Here is a 16,702-nt window from a genome sequence, read left to right on the forward strand (position 1 = left end):
GCTTTGAGAACGGTACTGCAGGTCACCCGAAGTGACGGTGTGGGAGTTCTTTGACACTGAACGCACTGTGAGGAGGTGAGTAGACCACAAAGCACCGCGTGCCCTGAGGGCATAATTGAACATCTGCAAAATGAGGGGGAAAGGCCTAAACAGGATGTCAGGGTACCAGGAATACAGACCGACGCGTGAATCTAACCACACAAAAGTGATGGGACTGCTCACACAGGCCCTGGGAAACCACTTTGGAAGACGGGTTTTGTCTGGCGACTGTAAGGCTAATGAGAAAAGGAAGGGTGCATAAACGTTGCCCTGCAGCTGATAAATTTGTTTCTCACAGGTCATGGGTGAACCATTCTGAAACTGCTCCGCGTAAGCTGGAGTTGAAGAAACAAGTAAGAAAGTGGGTGGCGGGGTGGGAGCAAGGGTTTCTCACCGTCAGAGAAGAAGGAAAGGAGGGGATGATCCGTGTGATACTGAAGGAGCCTCCAAGATGTCGGCGTGAACTCACATTCAACTTAACGTACATACGTTAAGTACGGACACATACGGAACGGTTACGGCGAGTGCGGGTGTACACAGGGCAGTACGCACGCACTCCCAGGAGTGTGAGCATGCTCGGGTCAGGCCTGGTCTCCCACACCACTGTCTAAGGACGGAACCAGGTGCTTGAAGAGATGGCTGATTCTGCAAGTCGGTGGGGGGAACATACAGCATGAGCATCTAGTAGTATCAAAAAAGTAAGGAACTGCTCAGAGAAGCAAGGAATGGGGTACGTCAAAGAGAAACAGCAGCCGCTCCGAAAGAGCTCCTGGGGCCAAAATGGAACAATTGGAGCAACAACATAAAGTGGTATTGGATTAGAACTCACAGTGTGAAATAAATGTGTCTGTGCTGATATAAACAAATAATTGAGCTAATGAATAAATGGGGAAAAGTGACAGACATTCCTTATGGAAGAATTTCAAAGAATATATAAAGAGACTCCTCTACCAGGAAGGGCAGCTTAAAATACAATATTTACAGTGGAGAAACCTGGCAGACACCACCTTAAACAGGTGGTAAAGTTTGAGTACCCAGGGGTGTCACATGGATATCAGGTACCCCCTGAAATGATGTGATGGGAAGGGCGTTTCTTCCCCAAAACCCACAACCCCAGTCTCATCGTGGTAACACACCAGAGAAACCAAAACTGAGGGATATTCTTCAAAATATATGACCAGCACACCTCCAAGAGCCTTCCTCCTTGCTCGAGCAGTCAGCGTTCCCTCAGCACCCTTATCTCTCCCGGTTTCTCTGGGGCTTTCCCGATGAAGGGGCTTGGGGTGCCTGCCCGGGCTCAAGGGCATCAGTGCTCCCTGGGCAGCCCTTGGACAGCCGGGATGGATGCCTGCGGGTGGCAGGGCCCCCCACCCGTGCAATGGTGTGCGACTGGGAAGCACATCCGACAGAGCTCCCGAGGCCGGTCTCTGACAGTGGGGTCAGTCTGACGCCCACATCTAATGTGCTTCTCCTCCTCGCCTGCTTTATGCAGTCCTCCTTCTGTCCCCTGGGCTCCACTCCCCAAATATTAATAAAATGACCTTCAGGCAAGCCCCTATCCCATGCTCGGCTCTGCCGTCTGGTGAAGCCAGGCTGAGAGGGTCAGGGCCAGAGGTGGGCAGGAAAGGCACTCTCAGGACTGACTTGGAGCTCCTTTCAGGTGGTAGGTGGGGTGGTGTCTTAGCTCAGGCCGATAGGACAAGACACCACAGCCGGGCTGTCTTAATTTACTTTTCACAGTTCTGGAGGCTGGGGCGTCCAAGGTCAAGGTGCTGGCAGGTTTGCTTTGTGGTGAGGGCTCTCTTCCTGGTTTGCAGACAGTCATCTTCTTTCTGTGTCCTCACATGGCAGCAAGAGCGAGTGTAAGAGAAAGAGAGCTCCAGTCTGTCTTCTTCTTCTTATGAGGACACTAATCCCACCATGGGAGCCCCACAACAGTGACATCATCTAAACCTCATTATCTCCCAATGGTGCCACCTCCAAAAGCCATTGCTTTGGGTGTGAGGGCTTCAACATATGGATTTTGGGGTACACAAACCGTCAGTCCATAACGGTGGAGACAGGTGCTGGCATGCAGTTGTGGCAGAGGTGCATGAGGTGAGGCCCGGGTGGAAAGAAATGCATTAGCTCCCGCGGCCACTGTGGTATGGAACAGATGGAAGAAACACACTTATTGAGAGTGTGGAGTTGGCTGACTTTTAGAAGCCCCTAAAAAAAGAAACAGCAGGCTCGGAGTAGCCAACCTCAGTTCCGGGCACCTGTGAAGGTCAGGAGGCTCCCCAGGCAGCGTTTGAAGCGTCTCCTCCTCCCTTGTGCAGGGCAGGCTGTGCGGAACGCCAGGTGCAAGGGCTGACTGCAGAGTAGCAGAGCCACAGAGAAAACTGACCCGACAGGATTGACAGCCTCCCGAGGGTCAGGGCCCTGTTAAGAGCAGAGCCCTGAGCACTGGGACAAAAACCTGAGTGTTCACAGCCTGAGGCTCTTGAGTGTCCCGATGGCCCTGAGCCCTGAGATAGGGCAGAGTGACTCGCTTCCTTGCCAGAGACATGCAAACTGGCCTAGGGAGTGGGCCCAGAGCAGAAAGTCTGCATCTCATGCTAACACGCCCCAGCGCATGTCCACTGCAGAGAGGGAACTTCACACCAGTGCCATGGGCTGAATGTTTGTGTCCCCCAAATTTGTATGCTGAAATCCTAGCCCCCAAGGGGATGGTATTAGGAGGTCGGGCTCTGGGAGGTGGAGCCTCATGGATGGCATCAGTGCCCATGTATGAGAGGCCTGAGGGCGTCTGTCTGCCCTCCACCCTGTGAGCACAGCCACAGGGAGCCCTCACCAGACACCGAATCTGCTGCCTCCTGGATCTTAAACTTGCAGCCCCCAGAACTCTGAGCAAGAAATTTCTGTTGTCTATAAATGGCCCAGTCTAAGGGATTTCGTTATAGCCGCCCACACGGGCTGAGACAACCAGGAGGACAGAACGATGGCTGCCGACCAATGTCATGCAGGCCCCTCACGGGCACTCGTGTCCCCCAGGCCAGGAGCAGCACAGCCAGCGTGGCAGGGAGAAGCCTGCATGGCCAGCAGCAGAGGCCCCTCGAGGACCTGGCTATCGGTAAATGTATTGATTACCCTGAAAAGGGTACGAGTCTTTCTCTGAAGTCTGCCTGCTCTGGGTAGGAATGTGCCTTCTCCACCCGAGGTGCTTCTGGAGTGACGCCAGCAGAGGGCTCCCAGCACGCCGGGCTCACCGGCATGACATCTCACACAGGCACCTCAGAGCCAGGCAGCAAAGAGAATGTCGTGGGCGCCTCTGGGTAATGCCATATGCCACGTCACCAGAAGTAGCCGGCTATTTTCAATTAAACAAAAACTGAGAGAATTGATTGTTCACCATCACATACACGTTAAAGAAACACTACGGGGAGTAATTAATGCAGAAGGAAAATGGTCCCAAATACCAGTGCAGTGATAAAGGAATAAACTGATAACAGAAAGTGGTAAATCTAAATAAAGGAATTGTATAAAACAACAATAGCAACAATAATCTGTTAGTATTTTAAAACATACAGAAAATTTAAATTCATAAAAATAATGGCACGTAGCTCAGGGTGGGGTGTTACATGGAGAAAAATGTTCTAAGATCCTTGTGTTGTCTGGGAAGATGCGCATTTATGTTAGAGTTTGGTAAGTCAGGGGTGCTGGTTGTAAACTGCGGGATGACCATTCAAATAATAGTAAAAGGAAGTACAGCTACTAAGCTACTAGGAAAATATGTATAATAAAAAGTGCTTACCAAAAAGTAACCAGTAAAAGAGAAAAAGGCATCACAGAGGAAATGTGAGGAGAGTAGACAAAGAGTAAATTGGTAGATTGAAGCCCAAAGTCTATAATAAAAAAGAAAAAAAAAACTATGCCTAAGGAAAAATAAAGACAGACAGACGGAAAAAAACCCCAAAACTCTAACAGTTGCATACATCTTAGAGGAAATATACCATACAAGTAAGGACTGAAAGTAAAAGGATGAGAAAACTGTATTATGCATTTTTGATCTGCAAAATCTACTTAATCATAAAATAGTAAAAGATTTTACCCTAACATCAGGAACAGAAAAGATATCCACTATTGCCATTTAGACACAGAAATAAGGCAAACAATAATAATAATAAACCAAGGATTGGAAACAAAAAAATAAAACTATAAATATTCATAGAAATATTGAGTTTTCACATTAAAAAAATTCCAATATCTGCAGATGAAGGGACTACAGGCCAATATTCAAAAATAAATTGTGAAGCTCTATCTCCAATGTTGACCAAGTTAGCTCCTATCAAACCAACCCTCTTGCCGAAAATAACTATAAACTCGAGACAATTTTTTTTAAGCCAACTACCTGAAGAGCCTGAAGAGGGAAATTGATGCCTGGGAGAAGGGAACAGGTTCCTGGTGTATTAGTTTGCTAGGGCTTCCGTAACAAAGTACTACAGGCTGTGGAGCTTAAAGAATAGAAATTTACTTTCTCATAGTTCCAGAGGCTAGAAGTCCAAGACCAAGGTCTCAGCAAGGATGATTTTTTCTGAGGCCCCTCTTTGGCTTGTCGATGGCTGTCTTCTTCCCTTGTCTTCACATTGTCTTCCCTCTGTATTTTATATAGTGAGGAACAATGATTCAAAGGACTGCTAACTTATCATAAGAAACAATTGAGGCCAGAGGACAGTGGAACACCATCTTTAAACTGCTGGAAGAAAGAGTAAATGCAGAATTTTATATCTAGTAAAAATATCTATGTTTATAGTGAAAATATCACACAATTGAGGGAAATAGGCCACATTTTTGATTCATCTATTTAACTGCCTACTTTGTGTCTAAGAAAAACCCCTGCTTTCCTCTACTCTCACAGGATACTTCTGACACCAAACGTGGAGTTTTTCCCCACACCCACCAATTTCCAATGCTCTGGACACCACACTGGGTGTCTCAAATTCAGTCATAACACTGGCTACCTGGAGTTTGTGCAGACCCTGTGGGTTAAGGGCTCAGACCCACAAGACTGCCCCCACTCCGGACGCCAGTTACAGGAGTCAGTCCCTGGGTTTCCCTGACTTCTGTCCAACTTGGTTACAATTGAGGGTTCCTACAACCTCCACCATAGGTTTCATAATTTGCCCTGACAGCTCCCAGAACTCAAAGAAACACTTACGCGTGCTGGTTTACTGTGAAGGATACAGATGAACAGACAGAGGAGGGCAAACACAGGGCAAGGCCCAGGAGGTCGAGAGCACTGGAGGTGGGTGCATGTGGATATGTTCACCAACCCGGAGCTCTCAAACTTGGCAGTGTAGGGATGAGATGGAGGCTCCGAGGCTCTGTCATGTAGGCAAAACCAGTTATGATCCCAATCTCCAGTTCCTCGTGCCCCCCAGAGGATGGGGTGCAGCTGAGGGTCCCAAGCTTCAATCCTGGCTGGGGCTCTCAGACAACCAGCCCCACCCAGGAGCCACCAAGAATAGCCTCATGAGAACAGAAGATGCTCCTGGCATCCCTGTCACTTAGGAAATTACAAAGATTCTAGGAGCTCTGGCCCAGGACCTGGGGACAAAGACCAAATATCTATTTCTTGTTATTTCACAGTATCACATCTCAAACTAACTCTGAGAATGAAACAGACTCATGAAAATCCACATCTCTGTCACATGCCAGCAATGGAACCTGGGGGAGAAATGAGAGAAACTGCCATGTGTGGGCATGTCTCAGAGAGACTTGCTCAACCGACATGTTAACAGTTCAGCCCAGAGATTTTCAACTTTTTATTTGGAAAACTTTCGACCTTACAGAAGATTTGCAAGAAGAATATAAAGAACACCCATGTATCCTGTGCCCAGACTTACCTCCTGTTAACACGTGACCCCATTTGCTTTAGCATTCGTGTTCCTTTGCTCTCCAATTTATAAATCTTATAAATAGCATATCTACCATAAATATAATATATAAATACATATATATTTCCCCCTAAACTTAGTATTGGAGAGTAAAATGCTTACATCATGGCCTCTAAATCTGTCATTCACCCTCCAAACATTTACCTTCCAAACGTTTCAGTGTGTACTTCCCGAGACCAAGGGTATTCTCTAACATAACCACAGCACAGCTATCAATTTCAGCAAATTTAACATTGATAAAATATTTTTACCTAATCTACTCCCTGTGTTCCAATTTTATCACTGACCCCATAATGTCCTTTACCGAATTCTTTCCCCCAGTACAGAATCTATTCTAGGATCATATATTGCTTTTAATTTGCTTGTTTTTTAACCCTCAGCCTCTCTGTCTTTGATGACATTGGCACAGAGTGTCTGCTCTAACGACAAGAGAGCGTGTGTTTGTGCTGTTGGAGCTGTTGTCTGGTGAGAAGAGGAGGGCAACAGTCAGGGGCTGTGGAGAGGCACACGCTAGCAGAGGGCTGGCCCTCGCTCGCCAATGGGCAGAGCCCGTGAGCACCAGCTGCCTGTGTCTCCCCTAACTCTTCCCTGAGTTTTTAGAGCTGGTTCCTATCACAGGACCAGCGGGGCAAACAGCCTGCCGTGGGAGGGGCCACCTCAGGGCCCAGACAGCCTCCTCCTTGCCTCCCTTATCTGCCCTCATGGTCAGCGGACAGGGCCAGGGAGAAGAGAAAGAGGATCAGGGACCCCAAGTCCCTCACCACAGGCTTTGCGGGTCAGGACTCTCCAATGCGGTTCCTGACAGCCAAGGTGTCCTGGTGTCAAAGAAAATACGGAGAAGGACCAGAAGCTGAACTGCGCCATGCCACCGTCGTCTGTGTCCCCTGCATCCTACGGCCACTTGTGCTCCTGCCACTGGCAAAGATTCCTGGAGTTCAGACCCCACTTCTGGACTTATCTAAATAGCCAGAGAGAACTGTAGGCTATCGCTGGATAAAAACTTTCAAAAACAGTTTTTAGGTTTTGTTTAAGTTATTTCAGGCTATCTGAACTCTGGGCTAAACCCAGTTATTTCAGAATTTGAAAATCTTCAAAGGAAAGATTGAAAGCCCTGGAAGTATTCTGGATTATAATACAACAAGAGTGACTTATTTTAACTGCAAAAATGTTCAAGAAATAACATCTTTAAAATGAGAACTGATCTAGCTGATACTGATTATTCACTTATGGTGGATTCCAAATTATATTCTGCTCTTACGTTTTTCTGATGAAAAAGCAACATCTCTTCCAAAGACCAGATCTTGTGTTTCCCTTCATTTAGCATTTAAATTGCTGTCCTTTTTAACTGGTTCTTTTTCTGTCTTCATTCACCAGCGGGCTTTCATTTCTATTCTGCAACACTCTGCTAGCTGTTTCTGTCGGGCCAGTGCTCAAAGTTTGTCAATTACTTATGCAAATTAACTAAGTTGCCAGTCCAGAATTAGAAGAAGTGGGTTTCCCTTTTTAAGATTGTGGTAGAGTACAGAGAACCCGCTGTGTCAGTTACAATGCTTCCAGCTGCAAGGGACAGCAAACCCCCCAAGGTGCCCGACCAGTTGGGAGGACGGGTCACCTCACGTAATATGTCCAGGGGGAGGGCAGGTCCAAGGCCCAAAGTTCAGTGACCATGGACAACCACAATTCTTCCCTCTCTCTGCTCTAGAATCCGGCTCTCTTGCTAAGGAGGTAAAGCTGAGGAATTCAGAGAGAGGGCTGGCTTTGCCACTCCTGGCTGTGGCACTGAACACGTACTTCGTGGGCAGGTCCTGTCCCCTCCTCTGGAGAGTGGGAGGATGACAGCCAATGCCCCTCAGGTGCTCACTACGGCCAAGGCTCTGCTCCAACATGAGCAGCTATTATGACGCCCCTGCAACGTGGGTGTAGCCGCTAATTCTTATGTTCCAGAGGAGAAAACTGGGAGGGCACACAGCTGAGGGCAGAGCCAGGGCAGGACTGTCCCAGCAGCCTGGAGCCACATGCTCTGCCACCAACAACCCATGCAGTCTGTGCCTTGCAAGGGGGTCGTATGAGGAATGCACTTAGGATCGTGTGGGCACAGGGTAAGCACACAGTAAATGTATCCACAGCCATCTGCCCGGTTCCAGAGCTTCTCCCACAAGGCACCTGGAGGCCAAAGGCAGATTGATTGGGGCTGTGGATGGCAAGAACCCAGGTAGGTTCCCCAAATGCACCCCCCTCCTTGAGACCCACATCTCAGGAGCCCAGAGCGACTGCTGTCCTTGCAGCATGAGGCCGGCAGCCAGCAAGGCTGTGCCATGATTATCCCCCTGAACTCGGCCTGAGGACACTCTCCGGCCTATGGTCTTTATCCTAGTGAGTAGCAGTGCCTTTCAAGAAAATGGTAGAGATATGGAACCGGCTACAAGGAGAACAACCAAGGGGATTAAATGTCTGTTTCTATGTCCCACGTGCGGTGCTCAGGCAACCAGCAGCTGAGGCTGGTATGCGAGCTGCAGGAGGCGTCCGTGACCCCAGGGGAGGGGAAGGGACAGAGACCAGACTCTCCTTCCCACCTTAAGCAGAAGAGAGATTCAAGGAACTGCTGCAGAGCAGCCCACAGCCCCTGAGAACAATTCTTTGGGGATTTGCCTAAATCCTAGTTCCTCGATGCAGTGCACGCTGCCTAATCCATCAGCCACCTCTGCTGTGGGAATCTTCTGCCACCACTAACACAGCACAGGACATCTCGTTGTGGGAAGAGTTCTGTAGGAACTCATGACATTGAATTTAATTGCAGTAATGAGGAGCAGAAAGGAGCAGCGAGCTCGAGAAAAGTCTCAGAGGAGGCACTGAAGATGTGGTAGACCAGACGGTAGCACCTGGGGTCACCACATCCCTGCCCTGCCCTGGCCAGGCTCATATTCTGAGCAGGTGTCAGACGAGAGTGCGAGTCTTCATTTCTTTCCCCAGGAGCTGTGGTTCACACCTGGGGAGCTTTCAAACAAGCCTGGCCGGGACCCCATCCCTGGTCTTCTGATTCCACTGCTTGGGGTGGCCCTGACAGGTGTTTCTGATCAGTGCCCAGGTGACGCTGCTGTGAAGCTCTGCTCTAGATCTCTGCTCTGCAGTTTGGGGTAGAAGCATCGTTCAATTCCAGTAAACAATGATTCATTAAACACTGATTCAATGAGCCCCTATTTCGCACCCAGCATTCTTTTACTGGACATGCAGGTTTGTTGACACTCCTAGGTAATTCCAGGGTAGAGCCAAGGTTAACAGCCACTGCGCCTGGGCATACAAACATTCAGTCTCTTCCTATGAGGTGCTCCTGGTTATAGGTACCTATTCTGCCAGCCCAGAACTTAAGTATGCTGTAGAGGGAGAATTTTTACAGGGGAAGGGGGATTCCTGAAGACGCCAAGTCTCTTAGCTCTGTGTCAGTCGAGACCCTGCTGCCCTCCGGCGGTTCCAGTACTCCCCTTAGTCTGTCCTTGCTTTGTTGCTGAGTCAGCACAGCATAAAAATGCTGTCAGATCAATTAATTGCTTAATTGCTGCTTGATGCTAAGGCCATGTAGATAGGCAGTGGCTTCCATCCCATGAGATACACTGCCACAGTGACTCCAGGATAAAATTGCCCAATAGGCGAAAATGAAGGGCAGTGTAGCCCACCACTGCCTTCAGCAGCCTCTCGCTCTGTGTCCTGTGACTCGGGAACCCCAGGGTCCTCCCCCTCTCCATTCCCTGTTTCAAAGCTTAACTCATCTACCTCAAGGTGGTAAAAATCAGATAACTTAATTTTCTTTAAGATATAAATGGATTGATAAAGCTTAGTATGTTTGCTTTTTTAGAGATATTTCTATTCCATTAGCGATAGTACCTCACTGTTTGAAAGCTTGAATAGTCTGTGGTGTACATTGGGAGATCAGGTCTCTCCACAGGTCTCTCACATTTCTGCACATCTTGCAAGCAAGGCACTAGCCGCCTTGCCTGAGGCTATCTTTCCTATTAGAAGGCGCAGCATACAGCCTTGGAAGATAGAGGTGATGTATCCTTCCAGAGCGAAAGGCGGGCATGCTTGCCGCCTACTGTAAAAGATTCAAATACCCGAAGCTCAGAGCTCCTCTCCGTAATGCACTCACTGTGTGTGCAGGCCCCCACCTGGGCCCACTCACATCTCCTGTGGGGCTGGAGGACAAGGACACAAAGATGCTGATGCCGGTGCCACCTGCTGTGCCTTGAGTGATGAAGAAGCCCTTTGTCTCTGACCCCAGAGATTCCTGCCTCCTGCCAGCACCTGTAAAACTGGTGGCTGGTGTGTTAGCTCATACGTGGGTGAGCTCTCAGTCACTTCCCAGGTCCTGACACTGCATTCACACGCAAGCTATTATAGAGCGGTCAAAAAGAAGGCACTGCAATGAGACAACCACAGAGTGAAACTTAGCAATTTAATAATGAGTGAAAAAGCAAGTCTAAAATGACTACAGAAAGTGCAACACCATTTTAATAAGGTTAAACACAACTATAGTCACACACCTTTTAGGAATACACATGGATGTAAAACTACAGAAAAACGAAAGCAAGGGAACAATGAATGTGGGATTTAGGATGGTGGTTACCTGGGCAGGAGAGGCAGGGGATTGCATGGGAGCATGGGGCGAGGTGGAGCCAGACAGACCAGGGTAGGTCACTGTCAGGGCCCTAGCTCTTGTTTGGGGTGCTGGGTTTACAGATGTCTAGTATATTATCAAAAACTACTAAGTAGTAACTCACCATCCACTGGCCAATGATCAAAGTGTGCTGTGAACCAAGGATTCTGATTAATTCAGTTTTTACACCTGAACATAAATGGTTAGCTGAGGATAGACAGATAAACGGATTAAATAAATCAATGCACGGCTGAGTAGATAAATGGATGGATAAACAAATAATGGGGAAAAAGCTTCACCAAAATCTTCCTTCCTGTGCAAGTTTCTTACCCAGGAGCTCTTACTTACCCTCTCTTACTCTCCACTACTCTGGAAGATGAAAAGAGAAAATATTACATGGAAACATTCATGTAAAAGTAGCAGAATTCCTTATACATGAACACCTTGGTGGCATCTGCCATGCTGCAGAGCCCCAGACACCCCTCAAGTCCCCCATTCCGGGCATTGCAAACTTGGCTGCAGGTTCAGGGAGACCCAAACGCAGCATTAATAATTTCCAGAAAAGCACACCAGCTGCCCTCTCTAGGTGCTCCCTTAAGTCCTAGAAACAACCCGGAATTGTGGGTCTTCATTCCTTCGGAGTGTTCACTCAGGCCTCCGCACAATCTACGGAGAACACAGAGCCCTGTGCCCTGGCAGTGGCTCTGACTTGCACAGTCGTGCACCTGCATCCGGATGACATTCCTGGGATCTGGCCAGCTGCGCGGGATCCTTCAGCTCAGCTTGCTCCATGCCCCCAGACCATGCACTGTCTGTGCCAATGTCCCTGGAAAAAGGATGCCAATTTACAGACTTCTCTGAGCCTCTAGGCTTGAAGTAAATCTTCCAAGTTAATTTCCTTGAAAGGCAGAATTGCCCTGGGATGAGAAAGGCTTGCATGGCCCTGAGCAAGGAATTGGGTGTGCAGTTTAAAATCAGTTAATAGGGAATAACATATTAACCCTTGAAAAGTGGAATTTTCAAGACCCGTGCAACCCAGGATCTTGCTGGAGGATTTGCCAATAATGAGCTTCGTGACCTTGGGCTCACTGCTCGTCTTACCCATGTGTGAATGAGGAGAGGGTGGTTCCTTTTGCCGTCTAAATGCGAGAATTCTGTGCTTCAACAGCACTGCCCTGGTACCACATGCATGCATCCATTTCCCAGCCCCTGAGAAGAGGAATCAGAGGTAAAGATTCTATTTCGGGTGTGAAGCGCTCCCTGACCCCGTCCTGTACCCGCCATCACATCCAGGTCATCTCAGCCCCTCCAGTGGGTTTTTCACCCACCCATCTGTCACCACTGGTCTGGGAGGATTCGTCAGATGATGTCTGTGCAGCGCCTGACCTCATCAAAGGAAAGTGCTACATGGATCCAAGGTATTAAAAATAGAAGTGAAACCAGAAGATGTTTTAACTCAAGGGTAAAAATTTCCTGTGTAGCTCAATAAACTGTGTATTCAAAGAGGCGCACACAGCGCGACTGCAGAGGAAGGGCAGCGTTCTATATGGGGCACTGGAAAGCAGGCGGCCTACAGGGCACCAAACAGAAAGGCAGCGCCTTTGGGTGGTCAGACGACAGCTGTCACTAGGAAGGCCGCTCTGTGGTCCTCACACCTAGGAGATCAACAGGACCACACAGCTCGTTGCTTGGTGCTTTATGAGGAAACACAGCACCCCTAAGCGGTGGGCACCCCTGAGCAGTGGGCACCCCCTGAGTGGTGGACACCTGTGCAATGGGAAGTCGAGACCCAGCCCTAACGCTTCCTGGACCTTCCTCTCCCTGAGTCCCATTTCAGAGGGGAGGGCTGGCCACATAACCTCTTAGTTTCCACTGCGGCCTATGATGCTTCTGCAGCAAGAATTCAGTCAAAGCCCTCCCTGCTCCAGGGGCAGGGGTGTGTGACAGCCAAGCACCTAGATCCTGGAGCAAGGCGCCTTGGTTCACACCTCAGTTCTGTCACTCGTTAATGTTCCCCCCTACATTTTATTATGAGAATTTCCTTTTCTTTTCTTTTCTTTGTTGTTTAGAGACAGGGTCTCACTCTGTCACCCAGGCTGGAGTGCAGTGGTGCGATCACAGCTCACTGTAACCTTGAATTCCTGGGCTCAAGTGATTCTCCCACTTTAGCCTCCCAGGAAGCTGGGACTACAGGTGCACACCATTCAATTACTTTATTTTATTTTATTGTAGAGATGGGGTCTCACTATGTTGCCCAGGCTAGTCTCAAACTCCTGCCCTCAAGCGATCCTCTTACCTTGTCCTCCCAGAGTGCTGGGATTACAGGCGTGAGCCACTGCACCTGGCCTGTTATGAAAAATTTTAAACACAGAAAAGCTGAAAAGATTGCTCAGCGAACACCCACATACCACCTGCACCTACATCTACGCCATCGACATTTTATACAGGTCCATGCATCTGTCCAACCCTCTGCTCAGCAGTCCACCTTGCCATCTGTGTTTCAGAGTCAACTTCAGACATCAGCACACTCCGTCCTCGGCTTAGTTCTGCCATGTTTCAGCTGTACGATCTTGGGCAAGTTCATCTCTTCGCCTGTTCCTCTTGCATAGAATGTGGCTGGTACGTGGACCTTCCACCAGCACTGTGGTGGAGATCAGATCAGTACACAGAAAGCACTTAGGGTCTGGTGCAGAGAAAGCACCAAGTGCCAGCTGTCGTGATGGGAAATTGACCCACACTGCTGTTGCAAAGCAGCTGTCTCCGAACCTTCCCATGAAGGACCAGAGCTGTGTGGATTTCCTTTCACAACAGGATGCCAGACTAAGGAGAAAACCCACTAAAGGACGGGGAAGTGGGGGGTTGTCCCAGTGTGCCCGAGGCTGTCACTGAATAGTGATTCTGACGGCCACACCCGGGCCCGTCCTGGCAGGTCAGGGCTCTCTGAGCACCGGGCAGGTTGCATGTCTGTGCACTCCTAAAGACATGGCATTTACTGAGACATCTGTAGCAAGAAAACTTAGGGCTTAGCTTTATTATCTAGCCGTCCGCTAATAGTTTCTTTGTGACACTTTTTTTCAATGGTTCATCACAAACAGTCTTGAGTTCATGTTCAGAGAGGAAAGTTGGAAAAAAAAAAATAGCCTGATATCTAAACTTAACTGCTTTTTTTTTTTTTTTTTGCTGATCCACTTCATATAGACACCATGCAATTTACCTCTAGCAGCTCAGCGTGGCTCTGAAGAATAAGGACGATCTCCCACACAATCGAAATGCTATTGTCACACCTAAGAAAAATTGGTAACAATTCCTTAATATCATCTCCCATGCAGTCCAAATTCAGATCGCCACCTCTGTCCCCAAATGCCTTTTATTACAGAATCCAGCCAAGCAAAGTTCAGGCATTATATTTTGTTTTCATGCATCTTCTGTCTCTTGCAATCTAGAACATTCTCCCAAGTCTCTTTCCCTCCCTTGCTTTCATAATGTTGGCTTTCTGGAGAGACCAGGACTGTTTTCTTACAGAATGTCCAACACTATGGATTTATACAACTGTTTCCTTTTGCTATCCTTTACCTCATACCCTGTATTTCCTGTAAACTAGGAATAATCTGTTGTTTTTAATTTCTAGGATTGGATGTAAGAACATGTTTTTATTTTTATTTTTTAATTATTTGAAGATTTTTTTCTTTCCTCTTCATGAGGAAATTCAAGTAAGGTTAAAACAGCAATAGCAGATAAATAAAACATGGTTTATAAATTAAATTACCTATTTACACAAGCTCAGACTCAAATTATCCTATCAATTTTCTTTAGGGTACGTTTTCCCCTGTTGAAACAAACGTGATCTCAATTATCCCACTAAAAATGATGTCAGTGTCACTCGGAGCAGCGGGACAGCCCCACACACCGTGGAGCGAGCCGGCCGCTGACCAGGCTGGAGGAGCAGCCGGAGCCTGGGCGAACTCGGCGCCGATCGTACTCACAGGTAGAAAGCAATGTCCCCTAACATTTCTATCTGTCATACAAGAGAGCCACTATTCTTTCTGTAGTAGTTCTTTCAGAATAGTGATGCTTCCTCATTATTTTTGACCTTTAGACTCTTCAAATGACTAGAGGAGAAACAACAGTTCACAGGCACCGAGACTCGGGCTCTGCCAATGGCAGCTCCGTCTTTTCCGAACCTTGCCCGCGGCCGTCCACACTGAAAACAGGAATTCACTCTTGAAACCTGTCTGGGTTGTAGCAAAAGTACCTTAATGCCCCCTGAATGCATCTGTTTAAGATCTAGACACAGAAATCCGGCTATTCACAAGGAAATTTCATAAATTATTTAAATGTTACTGTGTATGTTATTGAAATTTGGAATTTGCCTTTCATTAACACAGTCAGGTCTTGCACAAGACTGGAATATAAACACAGTCTTCATTTAAAAACGAGTAATCCTATTTAAAATTAGTAAAATGTAACCATACTCCCTGAGTTGCGGGAGGCAGAGACTGGCGAACACCGAGGGTCACCCACGGCCACCAGAGGCTGGAAGGTGCCTCCCTGGAGCCTTCGCAGAAGCGAGGACTTGCTGACACCTTGATCTCGGGCTTCTGCCTCCAGAACTGCGAGAGAACAAACGTCTGTTGTTTCAGCACCCAGTTCATGGGACTTTGTTACGGCAGCCCTGGGAAACCAACACAAGGGTATCAGTGACTGGTGACGGCTGCCCTTTCTGCAAGGTTTTAAGGCAGTTCGATGGCTCAGCCCAGAGGAAAAGTCTGAGATGGTGAAGGCGGCAGTGCTGCAGCAGGGAGGAGGAAATTGCCCTCGGAATAGAAGAAGGAACTGAGGAAGCTGCTTTGACCTGTACCTGTTGAAGGAACCACGGGCATTCGACGGCACTTTTCTGAGCAGGTGTCAAAGTGATGGTGCAGAAATGTGAAATCCTGACTTTTTCATTCCAGGTACTGTTCACAGCAGACACCGATCTTTCCTCATCCCTGACTGTTCCCGTGCAGGAGAGGCTCAGCCGGGGGAGGGGGCAAATTCATTCAATAATTCCACAAGATAATTGAATAACTTTAAAAAGGAAATACTTCCCCCCACTTTGGTCTTATTGTTTACATGATAATTCTGAGAAACACATGCATGGCACTTTGATCCTAATTTCTCCACTTCTTATAATCTTTAACAAAGACCCTATTAACACCACACTCTGGCAAATTATTAATTTAAGAAGAATTTGCAAATGAAGTAATCCTACCCACTTTTTTTTTAAAAGGCAGAGAAGAAAGGAGCGTGTGAAAACATGTCTTATTTTAACCTTTCCTGTAAGTGTAGGCCTTGTAAAATTATATCCTCCCAAGCCCCAGTTCTGCATCGAGAATTCAGTCTTTCTGTGGTGTGACCATATATAATGCAAGCTCTATCTTGTGGTAACCTGGAATGCGCATTTTCTAATGACCTACCAGTTTGAGTTGAATTAAATATTGAAAGCAAACTCCAGAAATATCTAAAAGGAAACACACCAGCAATATTGTATTGATTGTGCTAGACTGTTTAATAATTAATTTGCTCACCTCGGTTTTTGAATGTCGTCCTGTTTAATCCCCAGCTCCAAAAACAATTGAGAAAGGGGCCGCCTGTCTTCATCTGGTGTTTCCAGTTCTACACAGGTGCTAGTGTGGAGGGAAAATAAAGAGAACAGGCCTTTTTTCTGAACTTCAAAAAAGCATTTTGTTATAAGAGTTTTGAAACATTCTCCCCCAAAAAGGATTAATAGAATGAGTATCTATAGAATGATCACTTAGATTTAACAATTGTTAGTATTTGCCATATTTTCTATTTATTTTGCTCAAGTATTTAAGCATGAATTACAGGTATCATCACCATTCACTTCAATACACATTTTTAAAAGCAAGAATATTTTTCTACATAACCACAATACCATTTCCCACCTAAGTTAATAATAATTCCCTAAAATCATTTCATAGCCAGTCCATAATCAAATATACCCAGTTCTCCCTGAAAGTACAGATGGTTTTTTTTCATTTTTTAATTGATACATAATATTTAACATATTTATGGGGGC

The sequence above is a fragment of the Propithecus coquereli genome, unplaced genomic scaffold (genome assembly GCF_000956105.1).
Source record: "Propithecus coquereli isolate 6110/MARCELLA unplaced genomic scaffold, Pcoq_1.0 Scaffold125, whole genome shotgun sequence".
NCBI classification, from domain to species: Eukaryota; Metazoa; Chordata; class Mammalia; order Primates; family Indriidae; genus Propithecus; species Propithecus coquereli.